Genomic DNA, 8,772 nt, shown 5'->3' on the forward strand with positions numbered 1-8,772 from the left:
TTGATCTGTGTTCAGTTTTTCAAGGCCTATCCACTGTGCCAACTTATAACTAAATCTGAGGGGGGTGCGATGGGGAGGTTCCCTTGTGAGGTACAAACGGCCGCCGCTGATGCCTATATGAGAAGAGGGACTGTGACATACCGCCACTTCGCTCCGAGACGAATAGCCTTTACGAAACGTCGCGGTCACACTGCACTCTTATGCGCCAAGAAACCCGTGAAGGTTTCGTTACTCAAAGGGATGTTTATAACGTCAAGAGGGGCAACGTTTCTCCGAGATCTCGGAAGCGGGCAGTCCAAACCCAGTGTCGGCCCTAGAGGAAGGCAAGGATAACTCCTCAGCTCGCGTTTTATCGACGGGTGTGTGAGAGGAAGCGGCGCCCGTGTGTAAACAGCAGCCGGGATCCGGGCCGTTTTTCTCCGGTATCAGCTGCCGCGTCGGCGGGCGGAAACCGGGTTATCGCTGGGGTGGGGCGAGCAATGCCACGTCACACCAGCTGTCCGGCTATCTCCGGGTCTCAAGTCCCCACCACTCTGCTTCCACTCGAAGGCGGAGCTGTCGAGGAGCATCGCACGCCACACGTCATCTTCGAGCGCGTCACTCTCGCATTGAGTACCACCGGGCACATACATCACTGTCACCGAAGGGAAAAGGCCAATGGAATTCATGCTGCCCAGAGCGTAGCCTGCTGTCCTGGCAAACATTGATAACAGATGGGGTACGCTGAGACGATACCTGATCGAACATCATACAAGCATTTCACGTACTGCAGCAGCTACATCTACGTCTACATACATACTCTGCAAGTCAACATACGCACGGATGGCAGAGGGAACATTGTATCACTACTACTCACTCCCATTCGCTGTTCGCCCCCGGTAGCTGAATGGTCAGCGTGATAGATTGCCAATCCTCGGGGCCCGGGTTCGATTCCCGGCTGGGTCGGAGAATTTTCTCCGCCCATGGACTGGGTGTTGTGCTGTCCTCATCCTATCATCCTCATCGACTGCAGGTCGCCGAAGTGGCGTCAGATCCAAAGACCGGCACCCGGCGAACGGCCTGCCCGTCGGGGTGCCCTAGTCATACGATTAAATAAATAAATAAAAAACTCCCTTTCGTCTTCCATTTGCAAATGACGAGTAAGAAACACGACTGTCAATATTGCCTCTGCATGAACCCTAAAAGCTCGTATCTCGCCTTCGCGGTCCTTATGCGAAATACACGTTGGCGGCTCTAGAATCGTTCTGCAACTAGCCGCAATTGCCGATTCTCTAAGTAACTTCAATCGTGTTTCGCGAGAAGAGCGTTGCCTGCCCTTCAAAGATTACCATTTGAGTTCACGGAGCGGTCCAATAATACTCGCGTGTGACGGAAGCTGCCGGAAACAGATCTACCAGCCCTGCTCTGAATTGCTTCGGTGTCTTCCTTTAATTCGATCTGGAGCGGTTCCAAAACATTACTCAAGAATGGGTCGCACTTGTGTTATATACTTAGTCTTCTTTATAGAGGAGCTACACTTTCCTAGAATTCTCCCCGTAAATCAAACATTCGTCTTCCCTCCTTGTGGGCGTGAAACATTTACAGTGGGGAAGTCGGAAATGAAACGGATGACAATTTATAACTCTATGTAATTAATTTCGGTCTACACTACATGAACTGCAAAAATGTAGGAATTTAAGAAGGTGGGATCTGGATAAGATGAGAGAACCAGAGGTTGTAAAGAGTTTCAGATAGAGCATTAGGGAACGCTTGACAAGAACGAGGGAAAGAAATACAGTAGAAGAAGAATGGGTAGATCTGAGAGATGAAATAGTGAAGGCAGCAGAGGATCAAGTAGGTAAAAAGATGAGTGCTAGTAGAAATCCTTGGGTAACAGAAGAGACGGCCGAGGTGACCGAGCGGTCCTAGACGCTACAGTCTGGAACCTCGAGACCGCTACGGTCGCAGGTTCGAATCCTGCCTCGGGCATGGATGTGTGTGATGTCCTTAGGTTAATTAGGTTTAAGTAGTTCTTAGTTCTAGGGGACTGATGACCTCAGCAGTTAAGTCTCATAGTACTCAGAGCCATTTGAACCATTTGGTATCAGAAGAGATATTGAATTTAATTGATGAAAGGAGAAAATATAAAAGTGCAATAAATGAAGCAGGCGAAAAAGGAATACAAACTTCTCAAAAATGGTTGACTACAAGAGAAATGTAAGGATGTAGAAGGGTATATCACTAGGGTTAAGGTAGATACTGCTACAGAAAAATTAGAGAGACCTTTGGAGAATAGAGATTCATTTGTATGAATATCAAGAGTTCAGATGGAAAATCAGTCCTAAGCAAAGAAGGGGAAGCAGAAAGGTGGAAGGCGTATATAGAGGGTCTATAGAAGTGCGATGTACTTGAGGGGAATATTATGGAAATTGAAGAGGATGTAGATGAAGATGAAATGGGAGATATGATACTGCGTGAAGAGTCTGACAGAGCACTGAAAGACCTGAGTCAAAACAAGGCCCCGGGAGTAGACAACATTCCATTGGAACTACTGACAGCCTTGGGAGAGCCAGTCCTAACAAAACTTACCATCTGGTGAGGAAGATGTATGAGACAGGCGAAATACCCCTCAAACTTCAAGAAGAATATAATAATTCCAATCCCAAAGAAATCAGGTGTTGACAGATGTGAAAATTACCGAACTATCAATTTAATAAGTCACAGCTGCAAAATACTAACGCGAATTCTTTACAGACGAATGGAAAAACTGGTTGAAGCCACCCTCGGGGAAGATCAGTCTGGATTCCGTAGAAATGTTGGAACACGCGTGGCAATACTGACACAATGACTTATCTTAGAAGATAGGTTAAGGAAAGGCAAACCTACGTTTCTAGCGTTTGTAGACTTGGAGAAAGCTTTTGACAATGTTGACTGGAATACTCTCTTTCAAATTCTGAAGGCGGCAGGGATAAAATACAGGGAGCGAAAGGCTATTTACAATTTGTACAGAAACCAGATGGCAGTTGTAAGAGTCGAGGGACATGAAAGGGAAGCAGTGGTTGGGAAGGGAGTGAGACAGGGTTGTAGCCTCTCCCCGATGCTATTCAATCTGCATATTGAGCAAGCAGTAAAGGAAACAAAAGAAAAGTTCGGAGTAGGTATTAAAATCCATGGAGAAGAAATAAAAACTTTGAGGTTCGCCGATGACATTGTAATTCTGTCAGAGACACCAAAGGACTTGGAAGAGCAGTTGAACGGAATGGACTGTGTCATGAAAGGAGGGTATAAGATGAAAATCAACAAAAGCAAAACGAGGATAATGGAATGTAGTCGAATTAAATCGGGTGATGCTGAGGGAATTAAATTAGGAAATGAGACACTTAAAGTAGTAAAGGAGTTTTGCTATTTGGGAAGCAAAATAACTGATGATGGTCGAAGTAGAGAGGATGTAAAATGTAGACTGGGAATGGGAAGGAAAGCGTTTCTGAAGAAGAGAAATTTGTTAACATCGAGTATAGATTTAAGTGTCAGGAAATCCTTTCTGAAAGTAATTGTATGGAGTGTAGCTATGTATGGAAGTGAAACATGGACGATAAACAGCTTAGACAAGAGGAGAATAGAAGCTTTCGAAACGTGGTGCTACAGAAGAATGCTGAAGATTAGATGGGTAGATGACGTAACGAATGAGGAAGTACTGAATAGAATTGGGGAGAAGAGGAATTTGTGGCACAACTTGACTAGAAGAGGGGACCGGTTGGTAGGACACAAGGGATCGCCAATTTAGTGTTGGAAGGAAGCGCGGAGGGTAAAAATCGTAGAGGGAGACCAAGAGATGAATGCACTAAGCAGATTCAGAAGGATGGAGGTTGTAGTAGTAAGTCGGAGATGAAGAGGATCGCACAGGATAGAGTAACATGGAGAGCTGCATCAAACCAGTCCAGTGTCTGGATTGAAGACGACAACAACAACAACACTATGCGAAAAAATTTCAAAACACCACTATGCAATGCGGAGTTGGCACGAGAAGCGGACCCGCCATTAAAAAAAATTCAGGGAGCATTGTGTTGTCAGTAGAGAGAAGAAGTAAAAGCAGAATGGGTCAGTTAGGAGAGTTGAGTGTTTTCGATCGTGGACGAGATACTGGATATCACCTGAGTAACAAATTCATCATTAACATTTCACTCCGTATAAAGCTGCCCAAGTCATTTGTTGGTGACGTGACTCTGAAGTGGAAACGCGAAGGAACAACCACAACAAGACAATGACCAGGCAAGCCTCGGGAACTGACGGACAGGGACCGTCGAGCATTGTGGGGGTGGGAGTGGTGGAGAGGGGGGGGGGGGGCGCTTGTATTTAGCTGCATGAAACCAGCAGAAAGAATCACTCCTGGGTTCTAAAGTGTTACCAGTAGTCCAGTTAGCACAATGACTGTGCCTACGTAGTTAAAAGCAATAGGGTAAAATGGTCGAGCAGCTCTTCATGAGCCACAAATTTCAGCAGTCAGTGGTAAAAGACGCATGAGGTGGTGTGGAAACGTGGACAGCGGATGATTGTAAACTAGTGGTTTGCAGTGAGGAATTACGCTACACGCTGTGGCAATCCGATAGAAGGGTTTGGGTTGGGCGAATGCGTGGTAAAGGTTAGCTACCATCATGTGTAGTGCCAACAGTGAAGTACAGAGGAAGTGGTGTTATGGTGTGAGGACGTTTTTCGTGATTAGGGTGTGGCCCCTTGACTATCCATAAGAAAACGCTAAATGCGAAAAGATATCAACACATTTTGAAGCACGGTGTACTGCATAGCGTAATGAGACAGTTCGGAGAGGATATTTCTTTGTATCAGGATGACAATGAACCCTGTCGTACAGCAGCATCTGTGAGCCAATAGTTTGTGGAAAATAACATTCAGTAAATGGCCTGATCTGCCCAGATTTCCGACCTGGATCCAATGAAGCACCTTAGTGTCAAAATGTGCCAAAATGTACACTTCGCTTCAGACCCTAGCCTCATGGCGCCCTACATCACAACCTTCTCTGGCTTCGTTCTTGAGGAAGAACGGGCTGCCATTCTTCCATATGCTTTCAGACACCTCACTGAAAGTATCCCGAGCACAACGGAAACAGTCATAAACGCGAAGGGCGAACACTTCCCATATTAACTCCACTAATAGGTGTCCGGATGGTTTTGCTCAGATAGTGAATGATAACCTTCTCCGCAATCTGTTTACAACCAATTTTCTATCACGTCGAGTCATCATATACACTGAAGCGCCAACCGAAACTAGTATAGGCATGTTTATTCAAATATAGAGATATATAAACAGGCAGAATACGACGCTGCGGTCGGCAACTCCCCCATAAGACAGCAACTGTCTGGCGCATTGTCAAATCGGTTACTGCTGCTACAGTGACAGGTTTTCAAGATTTAAGTGAGTTTGAACGTGCTGTTGTAGTCAGCGCACGAGCGATGGGACACAGCATCTCCGAGGTAGCGGTGAAGTGGGGATTTCACCGTAACCATTTGACAAGTGTATCGTGGATATCAGGAGTCCGTTAAAACATGAAATCTCCGACATCGCAAAGGCCGGAAAAAGATCCTGCAAGAACGGGACCAACGACGACTGAAGACAATCGTTCGACAGAAGCGCAACCCTTCCCCATATTGCTACAGATATCAATGGTGGGCCATAAAGAAGTTTCAGCGTCCGAACCGTTCAACTTAGCGTCATCGATATGGGCTTTCGGAGCTGAAGGCCCACTCGTGTACCGTTGATGACTGCACGACACAAAGCTTTACGCCTCGCTTGGGCCCGTCAATACCGACATTGCACTATTGATGACCGGAAACATGTTGCCTGGTCGGACGAGTCCCATTTCAAATTGTATCGAACGGAGCTATGGAGACAACCTCGCGAATCCATGGAACCTGCATGTCTGTTCAAGCTGGTGGTGGCTCTGTAATGGTGTGGGGCGTGTGCACTTGGAGTTATACGGGACCCCTGATACGTCTAGATACGACTCTAACCGGTGACACGTACGTAAGCATCCTGTCGGATCATCTGCATCCGCCGGCCGGGGAACCGCGCGACCGCTACGGTCGCAGGTTCGGATCCTGCCTCGGGCATGGGTGTGTGTGATGTCCTTAGGTTAGTTAGGTTTAGGTAGTTCTAAGTTCTTGGGGACTGATGACCTCAGAAGTCCCATAGTGCTCAGAGCCATTTGAACCATTTTTTGAACCATCTGCATCCATTCATGTCTATTGTGGATTCAGACGGACTTGGGCAATTCCAGCAGGACAATTCGACACCCCATTCGTACGGCTCCAGGAACACTCTTCTGAATTTAAACACTTCCACTGGCCACCAAACTCCCGGACATGAACATTACTGAGCATATCTAGGATGCCTTGCAAAGTGCTGTTCAGATCTGCATTCTTTCGTACTATTACGGATTTATGGCCAGCTCTGCAGGATTCATAGTGTCAGTTCCCTCCAGCACTACTCCAGAAAATTAATGAGTCCACGCCACGTCGTGTTGCGGCGCTTTTGCGTGCTCGCAGGGGCCTACACGATGTAAGGCACCACGTGTACCAGTTTCTTCGGCTCTTCAGTGTAGTATTACTCCTAAATATTTATGGTTTTTCACTTCTGCTGTTTTTAGTCGGATGCTATATAACTTCCGTGGTATGTTAAAGTACCCTAGACGTCTCGCGTGGTGGCGAGGTATCAGATATTTCGGAGTTAGGGACTTTCAGTTAAGAGGACAAGAGTTTAAGGATCACCTTGGAAGTTGGTGCATAATGCGGTATGATTTGTAGCGGAAGCTCCCGTAGGTTAGCAGGAACCGTCGCAACACGGGCGTCATGTGATTTAAATGGAAAGCACGCGGCACGCGATGAATCACGTGAAAGGTTAGCCTGGAAGTCGGTCAACTCCGGTAACACACGGGTGGCTCCCACACGACAGCCGTCGTCGCACTTGTGAGGCACTCACCCCAGTCACGAGTTGCAGACTTTTTCGTGAAATACTGCAGGATTGTTTACAAGCACCTCTGCGGTTTCAGAAGGCGACTGTGCGAAACCGTAACACACTTAGAGAAACCGGACATGGACGAATAGATCTCGCGCGATGTTGGTGCCGTGCAAACTTAATTATGTACATAGTTAATCATAATTTCGTGCGGCTTAATTGCCTGGTGCAAGTCTTTCTACTGGACGTCACTTAGGCGGCCTGCGTGTTCCTAAACTACCCTAGTTATCCAAGCAGGGAAAGCGGTCCTGCAGTTTGGCGTGGAATCCGAACCAAGAATTGTTTCCGGGACCTCCTCACATCATTGAGAGGTGAAGACTAGATTAAAACGATGACTAAAAAATACGTGGTTCGACCGAGATTCGATCCCACGACAGCCGGCCGGAGTGGCCGAGCGGTTCTAGGCGCTACAGTCTGGAACCGCGCGACCGCTACGGTCGCAGGTTCGAATCCTGCCTCGGGCATGGATGTGTGTGATAGCCTTAGGTTAGTTAGGTTTAAGTAGTTTTAAGTCCTAGGGGACTGATGACCTCAGCAGTTAAGTCCCATAGTGCTCAGAGCCATTTGAACCATTTTGATCCCACGACCTCTGGGTATCCACGCACCATTTTACCTCTAGACCATCAGACCGAACATTTATGTGGCTCATTTATCTATAGGTTTTTATTAGAAAGTTTGCTAATATCAAAAAACGCGATTTATATGTGGTCGTATCTTTTGACTGCATTCGCTTTGAAGCTTAAATTATTTACGCTGTCAAGAGACCGTAGACCTTAGTATTTCAAACTGATACTCCTATCCGTTCTTGACAAAAAGGAGTCTTAACTTAGCAGCTGAAACTATTTTCTCCGATGAGGGATCGTAGGCCTTAGTATTTCACGTAGGTTTCAACCTGTTGCCTCTACGCTGTCCTGAGATAAAGGAGTCACAACAGACGAACAAACAGACAGACAACAAACGGCCAAAAATATTATTGTTTATGTGACATTAAATAAACATTAACAGTTTCAGGATTTTGCCTCTATGTGTACTGTAAAATCACGCTCCTTGTCAAATTTTGTGATTCTAGTTCAACGGGAAGTACCCTATAGGGTTTGATGAGTGATACTTGTTTTGTAAATAAAACCGCCTTTTCTTGCTGCAACTCATTTTTCCCAGACGCATTTCACCTTTTTCTTACTCTAAGGCGTCTGCTCTGGGATCTATAACGATAGAGTTTTGTTATTTTCATAGCCGGCCGCGGTGGCAGAGCGGTTCTAGGCGCTCAGTCCGGAACCGCGCGGCTGCTACGGTCGGAGGTTGGAATGCTGTCTCGGGCATGGATGTGTGTGATGTCCTTAAGTTAGTTAGGTTTAAGTAGTTCTAAGTTCTAGGGGACTGATGACATCAGATGTTAAGTCCCATAATGCTCAGAGCCATTTGAACCATTTTTGTTATTTTTAGATTTTTTTATGTAAATAAGTAATCATTTACAGTTCGCTGGGATCTGCGTTTCTTCTCATCTGGTCTGGGGGTCGCACTAACATTTTATTTCCGAAACATAAGCACAATTTTGTATTCCTAACTTCTTCACACTTTTCACCATGTTTCTCCTTCTTCTTTGTGGTGTACTGATAAACCTTTTTGTGACAGGAAAATGCGTTTCACCTCATTCAAAAGAAAAAAATAAAGCATTAATAAGACAAATTACACCTGATGATGGACCCACAAGGTCCGAAATTCGTCGTGTACCTAATAAAACACGAAAAGTTGTGAGTGAAGGCGTTT

Source organism: Schistocerca americana, chromosome 8 (genome assembly GCF_021461395.2).
Source record: "Schistocerca americana isolate TAMUIC-IGC-003095 chromosome 8, iqSchAmer2.1, whole genome shotgun sequence".
Taxonomy (NCBI): Eukaryota; Metazoa; Arthropoda; class Insecta; order Orthoptera; family Acrididae; genus Schistocerca; species Schistocerca americana.